General features: G+C 60.6%; 1 pseudogene; it reads right to left on the bottom strand.

Annotated features, from left to right (window-relative positions):
* Window positions 1–2,710: 2,710 nt before the first annotated feature.
* Window positions 2,711–6,864, bottom strand: LOC134138897 (T-cell activation Rho GTPase-activating protein-like; annotated as a pseudogene).
* Window positions 6,865–8,786: the final 1,922 nt, after the last annotated feature.

Genomic DNA, 8,786 nt, shown 5'->3' with positions numbered 1-8,786 from the left:
CGGCACCGCCCTCGCTCAGCTGGGCTGCCTTGGTGGGGCCAGCTTGGATGGTGCAGGCTTGGGAGTCCCTGCCCCACAGTGCACTGCACAGGGGCAGCCTGGGCAAACCAGCTGTGCTCAGCTCCCCCCAGGCAAACTTTCTGCAGCCTTTCACAAGTGAGAAAGGAAGGAGGCTTTCCGGGAAGGGTTGGCCGTGAAGACAATGTTTGCCTCTTGCGGAAGGACATCGGTGAGCACTTTGCCGTTCGAGCGGATGTCCCGGAGTTTGGAGAGGAGCCTGCCTGCTTCCGAAATTAGAGGCATGCTCCTTGTACACAGGTGATAGTGGCCTTTGATGGGGGTCACCAGCTGGCCTGCTTTTGGCGCACAGAGCTCTGCCTTGCACTCCAGATGCCTGCCCGCAGGGCAGTGCTTGTGCAGCTGCGCTTCCCTTGCAGCCTGGGAAGGAATTGCCCTTTCTGCGGCCGCGGGGAGGCAGAGCAGTAGCAGACCGTGGAGAGAAAGCCATGCCCTTTGTACAGGTGTCCAAGCTTTACCTTAAGGCCATACAGCATGGGCACCTAGAGAGAAGAGGGACTGCTCTTCTCTTTCACACCCCCAGAGACTTCCCAAACGCCATGACGTCTGGTGCCTGGAACTGCTGGGTTTCTGTGCATTCGAGCACGGTGTCACGTAACATCCTGTCTTGCTTGGAGTGCCGGGCTCTGCAGGGGTCATGAATGACCTTGCTCACTGTTCCTTGCTCACCTCCGATGCAGCTGTGCTAGAGAGAGCTGGCATGTAAAGCCCAGACACAGGTGGCCAGCTGCGTGTGAGCTGTGAAGCCACAGGTTTCTACAGTAGAGTGAGAGGCAGAGAAAGGAGCCGCGGAGGGCTGAGGGGAAAGCTGAGCAAAGAGAGGCGTCTCCCTCGGGGCGTGGAGGAAGTGCCCAGGGCTGTGCCCTGCGTCCCGAGGGCTGCAATTGCAGAGCCGCAGGCTGTGCAGGGAGCGCTGAGGTGGGAGGCTGTGCAAGGTAGAGCGCCAGGAACAAGTGCTCCCTCCCTTCGGTCCGGCGGCACTGATCTGGCCATTGATGGGCACTGCTGCAGTACCCCTTTGCTGGGGGATTTCCCCCTGGCGCCTGCCCCTTCTCCAGCCCACTTGCCACTTCCCACACTAAGTGGGGATCCCCCCTCAGGGGAATTAAGGGAGTCACCCTTGTGGAGCTGCAGTTTTAGCAGTCCCTCCCCTCTCCTGGCTCTGCCGTTCCTTGGAGAGCGAGGCAGTAAGTGCAAAGCCCGTCGTACTCCTTTGGAAGCACGCCCAGTCTGCACATCCTTCCTCTCCAAAGAGGGTCCATGCTCACATTGTCTTTCTCTGTGCAGGCAAAGCAGAGGTCTGCAAGGAGCAGACCACTGGTGGAAAGCGGCTGCACTCGCTAGACTTGTTGCAGGGCATGTTCTGCACCTTGCTAACTATTTCTCCTCCCACCAGGAGGTGTTTCCAGCCTCCAGGCGTTCACTTGAAGGCACCAGTATCATCTCACTGCCAGGTGTCCTGCACTAGCCTACCTGTGCTGAGATGGGCAGGCTCTTGTCCTTTGGACAGCTCCTGTCCCAGTGCTTGGCAAGAATGGCATGAGCCTACAGCCTGTCTGGGCAGCGCTTTTGCCTCAGGCCATCGCCTCCTTGCAGCCTCTGGAAATAGCTCCTGACTCCTGTGGTGCCCCAGCCATATGTGCCACCGCTTGCCTAGCCCTTCTGCCTCCCAGGTGGCCCACACATCAACTGTAGCCAAATGATGAGCCATCAGACTCCCCTTTGCCCTTTCCTGCTGGTTGGAGGCACGCACATCGCAGCTGTTGTTTGGTTCAGCCAGGTGCTAACTCTTCCCAGGGTTGCTTCCCCCTGGCGTCTCTACCTTTTCCTTGCCCGTTCTTTTGCACCCACTTGTCTAGCTCCCGGCTGGCAGCGGCCCAGGCAGCGCCTGAGTGTGCGCACACACCAGAGGCCGCTTGCTCCAGCACCATCTGCACAGCTCTGAGCTCCGCCAGCCAGGACGAGCCCTCCATTTACTCCACCCAAGCTTCTCTGGTCGCTACTGCTGCAGCACCAGCTTTGCCTCTCCCTCCTTTCCCTGCTCGCTTGGCGCTCCTGCAAGGTGGCACCTGCAACCCTGCTCTAGTCTGGCCATCCCAGGGCAGCTCCTCACGGACCGCGTGGGAGGCCGGATGGCAGCCCTCCACAGGTCCCCTCCCAGTTTGCCCTGCCCTCTCTGAGGAGTTGTTTCCTTTCTTTGACCCATCACTCGTTAACCGCTACTGGAGGGAGAAAGACCCGTTTGCCAGAGGTGTCTTTTGCGCTACCCGCAGTGGCCGAGGCCGGCCACGTCTCAGTAGCTTTCCAGTAGGAACCCGCACACACAACTGCACTTGCTCTCCTGACTTACGGGCTCAGTCCTTAGCAGCCCTTGCGAGGGATGCAGCTAAGAGCACGTTCTGCAAGGGAGGGTCGCTCGTTTGGGAGCCTTGCCGGGGTGTAGAGGCAAAGCAGAGAGGCTCACCCTTCCCACAGGGCACATCTTGTTGCCATAATCCCCACTTACATCCCTGGTCACCTCAGCCTATCTGGAGTAAACGTGCGCGTGGAGGGAGGGAGGGAGGGAGGGAGAGTGCCAGAGATGAGGCAGGCAACTTTTCCTCTTGGAAAGCATTTAATACTGCCAGGGGGTTTGGTTCACAGTTGCATGCAAAGCTGGTCTTCAGAAATCATGCAGAGCTCTGGCTAGAATACTGACTCCACAGAAGGGTGGTCTCCACAACGCCGAGGTTCCTCACCAAGCTCACAATTGCTTTGGAACCGAAGGGGCAGGAATGTTTGGGACCTCTGCTCATAGACATTCTGGCACCCGTTTCCGGTCTCCTTTCCAACGGGTGCCGCAGATTGTCGCCTCTTGGCAGGACTCTGACAAGTCTCTCGGTCAATAAGCTCCCACAGGGGGTCACTGGGAAACTCACGGGGAAGTTTCTTCCAAGGGGAACCTTGCGGGTTGCACATTCCACCCCCAAAGCCTTCAGGGAAGAAACTCTGTCCCTTGGAGATGCCTTGGAGATGCCTCTGCTGAGTCCTGCACATGGGTGGTGCATGGGCAGCCTGGCAGAACGTCCTGCTTCGACTCTGTGGGTTTCATGGTTGGAAGTGTAGCAGGGAACCTGAGTGGTCAGGTAGGTCTTAGGAGGCTCTTCCTAAGTGAGTGGTCTTCCTGGATTCCTCTGCTACACCCACCTCTCTAAACACTTCCTCTGCTGAGCTGGAACAAGACCTTTACTGATACAGCATCAGCAATGGCTTGTTCTCGCCAGGCCTCTTCTCCTGGACAGCTCTGCAGGAGAACTGATTGCCTTTGCTTGAGGAGCAGTCTCTCAGAAACCACCTGTCTTCCAGGTCTCCAGAATGTGGGACTTTTTTGAGCGCTTTGCTGTGTTTTGCACAAGAGAACGCCTTGCAGCGCTTCCTGATGTGTCTGCCAGGTGTGCGGCTGTCCTCCTTGGGCTTGATGGGAAAAGCCTGGGCGTTCTTCAGAAAGATTTTTTTTTGGGGGGGGGAGGGCTCGGGAGTGAAACTAGTGAAGAGATGGTGAAGACCGAGCCATCAGAGGAGAAAAGGAGCTTTGCAGGGAGCAGCCGGAGGATATTGTGGGGAGGGAGTGCCATTTGACAAGCGTGCCTGCAGGATGGCAAGGCGTTGTTTCCAGAGCCCCCTTCTCCACGCTGCACTTTGTCTCTTGACTGGGAAAAGGCTCCTCTCTTTTGGCTGCCCCCGGATCCCATCTCCTGCCTTCCAGGCTGCTGCTCTGGCAGGACAGGTCTGCCTCTGAGAAGCTCCTGGGCATGTTGCTGACCTCCTTCTTCTGATTAGTCAGCGGAGGGGCAGAGAGGCAGGTGGGATAGGTGCTGCTCCCCAAAGCACTTGCTGCTTTGGGCTGCTGCTCCTGGTGGCAGTTCACAGGGCTGCCTTCAGCTGCAGGCTCGGGGCTGTTGCAGGCAGCACTGTTCTGCTGAGCAGCACCTGGGTGTTTTGTGGGGAGAGTGAGCTGTTAGGCACCTTTTAGAGGCCATGGGAAGATGTCAGGGCACTTTCCCTGCAGCATCGTGTCCCCTCCCCCCTGGCAGGGGACGCAAAGGCAAAACCTTTGTTCCTGTGCATGGAAGTACTGGAAAGCCTTCCACTAGGGAAACCCTGCCAGACCCTCCTGAACCCTCTGCACCTCTCGGCATTTCCACAGATGTCTGCTGCTATCCAGTTACACAAAGTGATGCAGCAGCCCTGGCATGGCACAAGCAGCCCTCCGTGCTCGTACCTGTGGAGCTGGCTGTGTGCTCCCGTGACTCCTCGGTCGAGGCAACGTCATCCCCAAATACTGCTGCGCAGTTGTGGATGAGGAGCTCCACCAAGAGCGTCACCTGCACACAGAAAGCCCCGGAGTTCAGTGCGAGGCGCTGCAAACGACGTGAGCAGCCTTTTGTGCTCCTGAGGGACGTTTCTGCAGCGGCGGCAGCAACCTTGTGTAGCCGCAGCCAGAGCTCAGAGCCTCGTGGCCGTCTATGAGCAAGGCAGCCTCAGCCCCAGCTCAGGGGAGGGGAGCAGGGTGCGGGATTCAACAGACCTTGTCGTTGCTCTCCTTCTGCACGGCCAGCGGGAGCGTGGTGTCCATGTCGGGGCTGAGCATGTTTGGCCCCACGCAAATCGCCAGGTTGCTGGCATCCATCCGGTTGCTCTCTGCACTTTCACTGATGTGGTGGAGCACAGAGAGCAAGCGCCGGAGCAAGAGGCGGTTTGCTGGAGGCAGCAGGCCAGCCACCCTGCGGGAACGCAAACAAACAGGAGGAGGAGTGCAGGCGGCAGGGGCTGCTGCTTCTTGCTTTGAGCCCCAGCGGTGGGACGGGTGGCAAAACTTACTCTCTCAGGCCTGCAATTTTCTCCTGCAGGCTGGGCTTCTCCAGCGCTAGCAGCCACTTGTCATAGAGGTCGGCCACGAGGAGTTTGCAGGGGATGTTCCTCAGGAAGTCCTGCAAGGTCAAGGCACCTACGTGAGGCTCTGGGCACTAGCAGGGAGCAGAGAGGCAGCACGCCCGTGACTTCGGTGACTCCCTGGGAGGCAGCTAGCTTTGAGCTAGCTGCTCTCAAAGGTGCAGCTGCTGGAGCTGACCATCCCCTGGCACAGGAAAATGCCCAAGGGTGCTTAGCCTGAGCCTTGGAGTGTGGTGCCTTTGGGCAAGTTTTAGCACGGAGTCCCTCCTAGGTCGATCGAGGCCCTGGCATGGGCCCACGCAGAGTCGCCCTGGGCTCTCCCAGCTACAAGTCAGCAGAACTCACCTTCAGCACCACTGCCAGCAGGTGCACGGGTTTGCTCGACAGATCAACCTGCGTGCCTCTGTCCAGCTCTTCCCTCAACTCCCTGCGTGCCTTCTCGTTGGCCGCCTTCCGGAAAATGCCCTCGGTGGCCGGGCCTCTCTCGTAGAGTAGGTCCAGGAGCTCCTGTCAAACAGACAGCCTTGGATTCGTCGCTGCACTCTGCTTGGCTCGGCTTACCATGCCGTTCTTGCTCCACGCAGAGTCCCCTGGCAGTACCCTCGCTGTCTCCTGTGCAGCCTCATGCGGGAATGCTGAACTGCAGGCACTGCAGTGGAGGCATCCCTGCAGGACACCCCTCTCCCCAGGCTTGCTTACCTGGACTGGCTGGGGCAGGGCATCACCTGGCCCGCAGATGAGGGCCAGAGGCTGCCCAAAGAGAGACAGCTGGGGGCCGGAGCCTAGCTGCCCTGGGCAGTCCCCGGTGGCAGAGGTTCCTCTCCAAGCCAGGGGCCATGAGATCGCCACCTTCCGCCCTCCCTTGGCTCCGTCTGCTGCAAGCAAGAGGAAAGCAAACACGGCTTCAGCAAATGGGCCTGAGGCGCCTTTCGCCTGTGCGCAGCGCCACGTGCTGCAGCACGTTTACAGGCACCGAGGTTTTGCATGGCGAGAGAGAGCAAGAGCAGCTGCGGCTGCCCGCGGGGCTCGTGAGCTCCGGCGTGTCACCGCTGGTGGCAGGTCAGGCAGCCTGGCACAAGCGCCGCTTTGCAAGCAGGATGGAAGAAGGCAGCGCCCCGCTTTGTTTTTCCCACTCACCAGCCGAGCAGCAAAGTGCCTCTTCGACGGCTGAAGGGTCCGCCCGGGGGCACTGCTTGGCTGCAGCCTGCAAGAAAGGGCTTCAGCCGACCGAGCCGCCCCGCAGCAGCAAGGCCGCGAGCGCGCTGCTCCAGCTGGGCGGCATTGCCGCGCTCTGCCCCAGCCCGGGGCCTTGGCTCCCTTTGCACACCCGGGAGAGGCGCCCGCACCGTGCTGAGATACCGCCTGGCCGCAGCCATCGAGGGCCAGGCAAAGGCAGCCGCTGCTCACCTCTGCCAAAATGAGCGCCTCCACGGTCCTGGCCGTCAGCGACGCCTCCTGGGCGAGAGAGCAAGGTGCCTCCGTGAGCAACCCGTTGCGTGGTCGGGTGGGAAAGCCAAGCGGCTCTCGGGGCGGAGCGGAGGCCGTGCGGACACTTACGGGGCCGTAGAAGCCGACCACCTTGGTGAGGAGCCGCAGGGAGGGCAGGCGGGTGACCCTGGCTCCCGGGGCTCCTTGGCTCTGCCTGTGCACAGGGAAGGGCGCGCAAAGAGCTCCGTCAGCCCCGGCCCTGGCTGCTCTCCCTCCCGGCAGCCCCAGCAGCGCGGACAAGGGCCCCGCAGCCTGCGCAGCCTCCAGCAGCGCTGCCTGGCAGCACGAGCCCTGCAACGGCCTCGCTCCTGCTGCCCATGGGCCTCCCCGCCATGGGGACACGCGGCAGCGGCGCGGGGTCCCCATGCCCGCACGGCAGGAGCTGTGCTGGCGGCTCCCGGCGCCTCATGCTCATCTGCAAGCACGAGGCAGAGCAGCTCCCGCTGCTGCGCCAGGAGCTGCGCGTGGCCGTGGGTGCACCTTTCCCCCACCGCTCCTTGGGCACGTCCGCGGGCAGCTCCTTCGGGAGCGCTCCGCGCCCTCCCCCTTGGCCCCAGCGGCAGCTTGAACCCCCAGCAGGGCCGACCTGAGGATGGCGTCGAGCCAGAGCTGCTTCACCTCCTGCGACCTGCAGCACAGAGCAGAAACAGCCTCAGCCCAGGCTGCTGCTGCCGCTGCTGCTCTGGACCCACACGGGCCCCACGGAGCTCTCGCCCGTGCGGGGAGAGTGCCGGGGAGAGGGCCGGGCCCCGTGGGGCAGGACAGGCAGCCGTGAGGCCCTGGGAGCTGTCCCGCGACTCACCCAAAGGTGACCACGCAGAGGCCGGTGGTCCAGACGAGGATGAGGGTCTGGCTGGTCTTAAGGCCAAAGACCTCCTCGTCGTGCTCTGGGCTGGCCGCCGCCACCGCCTCGTCGCGGCACAGCACCCACAGCTGGCTGAGCAGCACCCGGTGCCTCAGCCGGAGGATGGAGCCGCATCTGCGGGCAGGAAGGGCAGGGAGGGGGCGGTGGGTGCGCGCGGTGGGGGCGGGCGCAGCCGTCCTCGCGCTCCGGGAGCTGCGCTTGCCGGGGCAGAGCCGTGGGGCGGGAGGCGGGAGCGCTGGGCCGCGTCTCCTTACTTGAAGGTGGCGATGGCGATGGCGTGCGGGAACAGCAGGAGGTGCCGGTGGCGCGTGCGCTGGTGCCGGGTCACCTGCACGCGCTGGCGGAGGAGCAGCTCGGGGCTGCTGGAGGACACGAAGGCGCCGAGCGGCGCCGGGGACCGGGAGGCCGCCGTGCCCCAGAGCCCGAGGCGGGCGCCAGGAGCCCCACGGGCGGGGGTCCCGGGCCCTGCCTGCGTGCCGGGAGCGGGAGCGCCCCAGGCACCGCAGCACATCCCCTGCCCCATGGCGCTGGGGCCGGACAGAGCTGCGCGAGGCTGCACGCGTGTGCCTTAGCTGAGCAGTATCGCCGGGCTGAGAGCTGCCTCTGCCCACACTGCCCTGCGGTGGCACGGTGCCGCAATGGGGACACGCCGGTGGTCGTGGCCAAGGTCACTGCGATGCCACCACGGCACATTGTGATGCATCAGTGGGTCAGCCCCAGGGGTGTGGGCCAGCAGATAAGGGGGGGGGGTCTCCTGGCCTCTAGCATCTGCACTGCTGCACCATTTCCATGCCCTTGCTTCTGCTTGTGCCCCTTGTCTCATAGGGTGGCAATGTGGATGTGGATGACAACTCTCTTCATGTTGTGCAATCACATCCTTTACAAATAGGTTTTCCAAACTTTTGAGAATTTCAATTTTGTGACATGAGATCTCCTTCACTAATGACAATAACTGAGCTGGTTGCCTCTGCTTTACATTATAAGGAAGAAAATTCATCTGATATACCTTAGCAGTTTTTGTTACACTCTTAGATACTTTGATTATAATTTTGTAGCAGTTCCTCCCATTGTGAATAAGAGGATCCACTTCTGTACTGCTGCCCAGTAACATCACATTTGCATTTAGGCAGATCATGCAAGTATCTGATGAGTCCCTTATCCAGTTACTGTAAACTACTAACTACTATTAATTCTGTGCCTTCCATTTCATTTGCTCCAGCACACGTTTACTATTTTCTTATTTTTCATCTCCTCACCTTACCGTAATTCAAGCCCAGATATTCTGCTTTATCTTTTATACAAACAAAAAAGTATAAAGAAAATTCTCTATTTCTAGATCTATTTTTGCATTCACAACTGTTTCCTTGAGGCTCTTAATCTTAGCTAATCTTTCATTCAGTTCCAAAATATTGTCCTTCCTAGG

Source organism: Rhea pennata, chromosome 3, assembly GCF_028389875.1.
Source record: "Rhea pennata isolate bPtePen1 chromosome 3, bPtePen1.pri, whole genome shotgun sequence".
In the NCBI taxonomy this organism is placed as follows: domain Eukaryota; kingdom Metazoa; phylum Chordata; class Aves; order Rheiformes; family Rheidae; genus Rhea; species Rhea pennata.
This window is presented reverse-complemented; position numbering and strand designations above follow the sequence as displayed.